This window comes from Onychomys torridus, chromosome 2 (assembly GCF_903995425.1).
Source record: "Onychomys torridus chromosome 2, mOncTor1.1, whole genome shotgun sequence".
NCBI classification, from domain to species: Eukaryota; Metazoa; Chordata; class Mammalia; order Rodentia; family Cricetidae; genus Onychomys; species Onychomys torridus.
This window is the reverse complement of record NC_050444.1, coordinates 148,701,268-148,709,366: the sequence shown is the minus strand read 5'-3', so window position 1 is coordinate 148,709,366 and position 8,099 is coordinate 148,701,268.

Sequence of the window (8,099 nt, the reverse complement as noted above, 5' to 3'; positions counted from 1 at the left end):
AACCTTTGTATGGTTGGTCAGGATGAGATGCTCCAGTGGAGAGAAAAGAAATTAAGGTGGTGTGTGTATGAGTGTGTATACATGTGTGAGTGTAAGTGTGTGTGATGTGTCCTGTGCCAGGTGATTTCAGGATCCATGGAGGGTGCAGAGGTACTCCTTGCAGGTGAACAGGACCCTGGGCCATGGATCTGAGCACCGCTGCTGGGCACGGCCCCTGTCCCCAAGGCGGAGGAGGGTCTCTCTGCAGGTGTGTACAAGCATATGTACATCCAACCCATCCCACGTCTCCATCTTTCTCAATCCCAGACATTCCTGTGTCATCCTTGCCAGGGACCTGGTGGAGTTCACTGCCTGATGTGATTTAGTGCTGGCTGTAAACTGCCTCTTTACTCTGTTTTCTGTCTTCCCTGTGCTCTCCCAGGTCCTCCACGCCATACCTTGGGTGTGGCCAGATGTAGAACACATCCACCATGGGGGAAGGAAATGGCTTCTGGCTTGAGGGTAGAGCTCTGAGCACCAGCGACAGATCCAAGTTTCCTCTGTTTATCATGTTGCTTCACCTAGGACTGGGTGTCTGGGCCCCTGGGACAGAACCTGATGCCACCTGCTTCTCCTATCCATGACCTTCTTTACCTCCATAGACTCCTCTGGGCTTATTTCTTTGTTTTATTCCCTTTTTCAGCAACCCCCCCCAAAAAAAAGTATGTTTGTTTTCCAAGCTACTGACTGTAGTGATGAGACCCTTCCACAGGGCGGGAGAGGCAGCCCACTGGTAAAAGAACACTTGCTGTTCCAGCAGAGAACCAGGGTTCGGTTCCCGGCACCCACACTAGGTGCCTCACAATTATCACAGTTAATTCTAATTCTAGGGTATCCAGTACCCTCTTCTGGCCCCTGCATACGTGTGGTACATATTAACTCACCCAGGCAAACACATGTAAGCATAAATAAAGATAAATAAATAAATCTGAGAGGGAGATAGAGGGATAGATAGATAGAAGAGAGAGAGAGAGAGAGAGAGAGAGAGAGAGAGAGAGAGAGAGAGAGAGAGAGCGAGCACATGCTTCCTGTCAGTCCTCTGCTAACCTCGTCCCCTGTACACTGCAGAGACCAGCTTAGCTGCTTTTCTCTGTCTGGGCTGAACTTCAAGTCAGTCTTCTACCTGCCCTGGTGGAAAGTGGGGAGAGGAAGACAGCAGAGCTGCAGTGAGCAGCCTGCCCAGGACGGGGCTTGATCCCTCATTTCCCAAAGTATCCTCAGACATTCCAGAGCTGTAAAGTGCAGGTTTCCAGAATGGCCTCTTTCCTCAAGTGACATTGGGCAGATGTCATTTGCTTTTGTGACCTCTAGTGTTCCATCTGGAAAATGGGCTTCTCACACGTCCAACACGCATCCACATCTGTGCAGGTCTGAGCAGAAGGAGGGAGGGACAATGCTGTGTGTGTACTGCATGTATGTGTTGTGTGCATGTGGGTGTGTGAGGTGTACACGTGGGGGTGTGTGCACTTTGTGAGTGTGCATGTGGAAGCCAGGGGTTGACATCGGGTACCTTCCATGATTGCTCTTCTCACTAATTTCTGATTTTTGTTTTCACATCAATTTTTTTATTTTGCGTTTGTGGGTGCAGGTGCAGCCTACAGATGACATGAGACACAGCTTACAGATGGCAGCCAGGAGACAACTGATTCTCTCCTCCCACTATGTGGGGCCCAAGACTGCACTTGGGTCATCAGGATTGGCAGCAAGCATCTTGCCTACCATGCCGCCTCACCACCACTGCACGCTGGTTTTTGAGATGGAGTTTCTCACTGAATCTGGAGCTCACTGATAGGCTAGCCCTGCTGGATGGTGAGCTTTGGGGATCTCCAGGGCCGAAGTTACAGACACACACCATCGTGCCTGGCTTTTTATGTGGTCGCTGCGTCTCGAACTCAGGTCCTCATGCTTGTGCGGCGAGCACTTTAAGGACTGAGCTGTCTGTCCAGACACACCATGGACTTTTGTGCCGCTGTAAAGACAATGAAGTCATGAATAAAATGAAATGGAAATGACACATTTGCAGGAAGATGCACTGAACTGGGATTGTGTGAAACACGCCTCACACACAGATAAATGTCACATCATTCTCTCATGTGTGCAGCCTAGGCCTAAAATTACACGTGTGTGCACATATATGTGTTTATGGATGTACAGGCCATGAAACTAGAAAGGGGACCCTGGAAGGAGGAGAAAGAGGTCCTGGGGGAGGGAGAATGGGACAGTAGTGCTGAGACTGTAGAAGAGAGGAGCATCTGGGGAAGGGAAGGGATGTAACCAGAGGGTCCAGAGGCACGGGGAGGGATGTGGGGAAGAGGACAGATGAGAACAAAGGATAACAACACACGTGTGTGAAGACTTCCTAACTGTACGCTAATCTAAACTTTAAAAAAGTCAGTTGTGTTCCTGGGTCCACTCCCAGCCTTCTAACAAGCAGTGACTCCATCTCCCCCCCCTCCCCCCTACAGGAGCTGCTCTGGGCCAGCAGTGCCTGCATGTCACATGTCAAATGGGCCTGTTTCCTGGCCTGGAGCACTGGGGACACTCTCCTCACCAAGTTGTGCTGATGAGAGTGAGCAGAGCTAGGCCAAGGGCACAGGGTGTGGGGGTCTGTCAGAGCCTTCTGTGTGGCAGAAAACATGCAGCATCCAGGTCACTCACTCACCATTGGGCAGGGTGGGGACCAGGAAATGGGTAGAAGAAGGCAGGTGTTTGATGATCCAGCTCAAAGCCATCAATTAAGGTAGAAAGGGATGTGGGGACAGTGTTGGGCTGTTGGTGGGATGGGAGCAGTCTCTTGCCCATGTTCACTCTTCGTGTGGTGACTGTGGTTCCAGGCTGCACAGGACAAGGTCCTTGTCTCATGAGGCCATGCTGACAGGGACTCAAGAGACAACACAGTCCACTTAGGTTGACATTCTACTTGGGTCTCAGCAAGCATCATGTGGGTGTGTAGGGAGAGCAAGGAACTGCATGCTAACTGATGGCGAAGCCAGGGCAAGGAACTTGAGTGTAAATGGATGTTTCCTGTCCCGACTGCCTGATCCCAAATAACCACTCAGAGGCTGGATATGAATGATAAATGCTTGGCCAATAGCTGAGGCTTATTACTAACTAGCTCTTACATTTTACATTAGCCTCTATTTCTATTTGGTTATAGAATATTTTTATATGCATAGCATGGTCATCTCCTGCTCCCGCTGCATCTGGCTGGCGACTCCTCTGACTCCACCCTCCTTCCCATCATTCTCAGTTTGGCTTTCCTGCCTAACTTTCTGTCCAGCTACCGGCCTGTCAGCTTTTTATTAATCAATGAGAGTAATACATATTCATAGTGAAGAAAAGGATTATTCCACAACACCCGGGCTTGACTGTGTTTTCTTGTCATAATCTCGGGGCTTAATTATTATTATTATTTGTTTGTTTGAGAGAGAAGGTCTCTCTACATAGCTCCAGCTGTCCAGAAACTCTCTGTGTAGACCAACCTGGCCTCAAACTCAGAGATCCATCTACCTCTGCCTCCCAATGTGCTGGGATTAAAGGTGTGCACCAACTGGGTGAGGCAGGGCTTAATTTTCTTTTAACAGAATAAAACAGAATGCTAAAGCATCTGGCATTGGCATTGGCAGATCTGGATGGGGTGACTGTCCTGGCTGTGACTGAGGGTCACAGGTTGGGTAACTTACAGAGAAGAGAGGTTCTGAAGCATGATCTTAATTAGTCTTATCAATAAAAACCAGGAGTCATATATTGGGGTAATAACCTGAAAGATCAGAGAAGCAAAGAAGCAACTTCCAGTGACTTCTTACTTCTCTGGATCCTCTGACTGAATGGACACTGAGATCCTGTCTCCACCTCCCAACTGTGCTGGGATTAAAGGCATGAGCCTTCCAAGTGCTGGGACCAAAGGTGTGAGCCACCACCCCAGGTCTCTATGGTTAACTAGAGGCTTGCTCTGCCCTCTGATCTCCAGGCAAGGTTTATTTGTCAGAACACAAACAAAATATCACACAACATGTTTCTTCAGTTTATGGTTCTAGAGGCTGTGAGGTTCAATGGCCCACGCTACAGCATGTCTGAGGACCTTGTGGCTGAGGCAGCAAGATGCCAGGGACAGCAGCTGGCTTTCCCAGAGTGACATGGAGAGAATGCATGACCCATGCATGCATCCAGAGATGAGGACTCTGTTCTCCAGGTCAGATCTTGTTCCCTACATGTAATCCTGTTTACATGCCACGTTGAGGATTAAGTGGTCCACTTAGAAGATGCATTCAACTGACAGCTGTGACCTTGTGGCATTTCAGGATGTGATTAGAGTTGCCCACTATCCCCCCCGCTGGCACTGGAGTCTGATGGAATCTTCTGAAATCTCAGCCTCCCATACTCTTTCCTTACTTGTAACTTGGCCGGAGTCAGACCTCTTAGCTCAGCATTGCTGTGAGACATATTGTCACCTTAAGGCCTCTGAGCACAGGGGTATGATGACAGTGGACAAGGGGGGCTGTTACTGATACTGTCTTTGTGGTGGTTAGAATGAGAACAGCCCCCATAGGTTCACGCTTGGATATTTGGTTTCCACATGGTGAAACAGTTTGGGGAAGATAAGGAGGTGTGGTCTTGTTAGAGGAGGTGTGGCCTTGTTAAAGGAGGTGTGGCTTGTTGGAGGAGGTGTGGCTTGTTGGAGGAGGTGTGTCAATGGTGCGGGTTTGAGGTTTTAAAAGACTTGTACCATTGCCAGTGTGCTCTCTGCCTTCTGCCTACTGATGCTCCTGCTCCCATGCCTGTGCTCACCATCACAGACTCACTCCCTGGAACTCACAAACCCAGTGAGATGTTTTCTTTTATATGTTGTCTTATAGCCGGGTGGTGGTGGCGGTGGCGCACGCCTTTAATCCCAGCACTTGGGAGGCAGAGGCAGGTGGATCTCTGTGAGTTGGAGGCCTGCCTGATCTACAGAGCGAAATCTAGGACAGGCACCAAAACTACACAGAGAAACCCTGTCTCAAAAAACAAAACAAAACGAAACAAAACAAAAGTTGCCTTATAAAAGGTCACAGTATTTTATCACAGCAATGGAAAAGTAATGGCTAGAGTCCTTGTCCTGAGTCCTTCAGCCATGGGTTATAAACTCGGGTGGAAGGGACCCTTAGAGATCAAAGAATCCACCTCTTCCACCTCATCCCTTCTGGGCAGTGCCCTTCCCCAGCATGCTCTCCCCAGTGTGCACCCCCAGCACCTCCCTACACCTAATGCCATCTGCAGGAGAGAGTAGAGAGTGCACTGGGAATGGCTTGGGGCTTTTAAACCTCAAAGCCCTCCTTTGGTGACCTACTTCCTCCAGCAAGACCACACCTCCTAAACTTACCCAAACAATGTCTCTAACTGGGGACAAACATCTGAGCTCTGGGGGCATGCTCATTCAAACCACAACTGTGGAGGTTTTCTGCACACACTGGCTGTGGCCACAGCAGACTGGTGCACCAGCTGCTTGAGAGCACAAGGCTGCATGTTCTCTGTTTCCCAACCAACAGCCTGTAGAGAGCCATGGAGTCTTTTTGGGCTTCCCTTTTAAGGAGGCCACTGTGAGTATTATTAACCTTGACTCTCTGCATGGGAACACTGTTAAATGGTGGCTCCCCAATGTGGACTCTCTAGGCCTTAGCTGCCTGAGCATAGGTTTGCTGGCCTTTGCCAATACACCCTCTAGAAGCCCATCTTGACCCAGCCTTACCAAGCACTGACTACCCCATTTCTGGGTATGCCAGGGGACAGAGACCTCGCTGTAAGATGGAAACCTGAAAGTTCCAGACTATCTGTGCCCCTCACCTGTTGGCTGTCTGTGGGGAAGTTCCTTCCTTTAATTTCCTCACTCTTAAGTGGGGGTGGGGGTGGTGCTGGCAGTTATTTGCCCCAGGGCTCTGGAAGGCCTTACCAGGCATGCATGTGGAAGTGGGTCTGCAAAGTTCTGGGGTGAGGGACCATCCCCAGCAAGAACTCTGCATAGTTCTTGCTTAGGCAGCTGGGGCTTCCATCTTTTGGAGGGTGCAGCTTCTGTTGCTGGACCTTTGCCAGCCTGGCAAAGCTGGTGTATCTGATGGCTGTCTCCCAGAAGTTGGCATTCACATTGGAAGGTATAGTGATGCTCTCTCCTAAGGTTAAGCCCAGAGACTCAAACTGGCAAAGGATCCTTCAGATCAGCCTCCTGCCCGAGGCATCAGGAGGGCTGGTGCTCTTCTGGATCCAAACAAGAAAACAGAAGCACTGTTTGTTTTGTTTGTTTGTTTGTTTTTCTTTCTGAGACAGGGTTTCTCTGTGTAGCTCTGACTGTCCTGGAACTCACTCTGTAGCCCAGGCCAGCCTCAAACTTGGAGGTCCACCTGGCTCTGCCTCCCAAGTGCTGGGATTAAAGGCGTGTGCCACCACCGCCCGGCCAGAAGCACTCTTGTCTCTGGATGGACAAAGGGACTTAATGTAGAGAGTTAGTTACGAAAGCTATAGGGGAGCTTAGGCCAACGAAACAGAGAGACAGTGAGTGTACCTGGAGATGAAACTCTGGGGGGAGTGGCCACCATCATGAGGACGGAAGGACCAGGAGAGGTGTTGGGGTTAGCAGAGCCCAGAGTCCTGGCTACTGGGGCCATCAGAGGCTTGTTGGGTGGGAGCTGGGACATAGAGGAGACATGGCCACTTCTTGGGACCTGCGGAGGCAGGAGGGAAGCAGGACACTCCAGCTTCTCTCTTCATGCCCTCCCCTAGCTCCTTGCCTTGGCAGAACCCACTGGAGGCAACTGACAGCAAGCCAGGGGAGGGCAGCTTGCAGGTCAGCTCCTGTGGGACAGGAGGAACGTAGCCGAGGCTGGAGTCCAGCACAGTCACGCTGATCTCCATTTAAGCTTTGGACATTGGGAAGCTCACTCTCCTACCTCCAAAGGCAGCAGCCAGGGTCCATCAAATACAGGCCAGGCCAGCAGAGCGTGAAGATTTGGCTACAGTGGTAGGCAAGCATGGACCTTTATGTAGTCCCCAACATAAAGCCGGGCTTGCCATTGGAGCAACGGGTGTCACCAGCCAGCAATGCCCTGTTCTCCTGCACTCTGCTAACTTTCACCCACCAACGGAGATGCAGCACTCTCAGGATATTTGCAGTGTTCTTTCCCAGGACCAGGCTTTCTTCTTTCCTGAGTGTCTATGCTGCATTCAGGGTGAATTTCTCTCCACAGTGTCCGGCATGGCGCTTAGGGAACTTGACTCTGCCTCCTCACATTTGCACCAGCGGAGGCACCCAGTGTGTGGGGCTGCTGAGCACTGTGTGAGTGTGTGTGTGGTGGTGGTGGTGGCTGCTGGAGTTCTCTGGGAACCTGGAAGCGGATGATGTCATCCACACTGCCCACCAGCAGAAGCCAAGCTTCAGAGAGGAGGGTGCAGAGGCAGCGGTGACTAGTGGGGACAGCGCTCAGGCCGGAGTCTGCCTGGGAAAGCCACATTGCTTCATCACAAGCTCTGTCATGTGGTCTCACTCCCACCCAGCTGGGCAGCAGGGTGAGCTCCCAGGAGCCATTTCCATTTCAGCTGCTGGAGCTTGGTTCTGTGCCCCAGGTCCACGTCAGCCCTCTGAAGACTGGAATCATTCCCACAGCCACTTCTCCATTCTGAGTGAGCAAGATGCCAGGCCAGGATGGTAGGTCTGACCACAGGGCAGATGTTCCCACATGTGGAAGTGGGCTCCAGCCTGCCACACTGTTCTCAGGGTGTCTCCTACCTCAGCCGTGGGTGACATGTCCAGTCACTGTCTGGCTGTCCCTTCTGTATCTGTGTCACGTGGTCTTTCTACCCTGGTGGAACACTTTTCATTAGCGTGCTTCGAAGAGGGACTGGGGCTGAGACAAGGGCACGTGATCAACCACCCTGCACGTGGCGTCTCACAAAATCTTTCCCATAGCCCTGCGGGGTAGAGAATAGCATGACCTCTATTTTGGAAGCAAGGAAATGGAGGTTTAGAGAGGATCTCACTCATCTAACTGATTTGCTTAAAGTCACACAGCACAGCACACTTAGAACCCTTC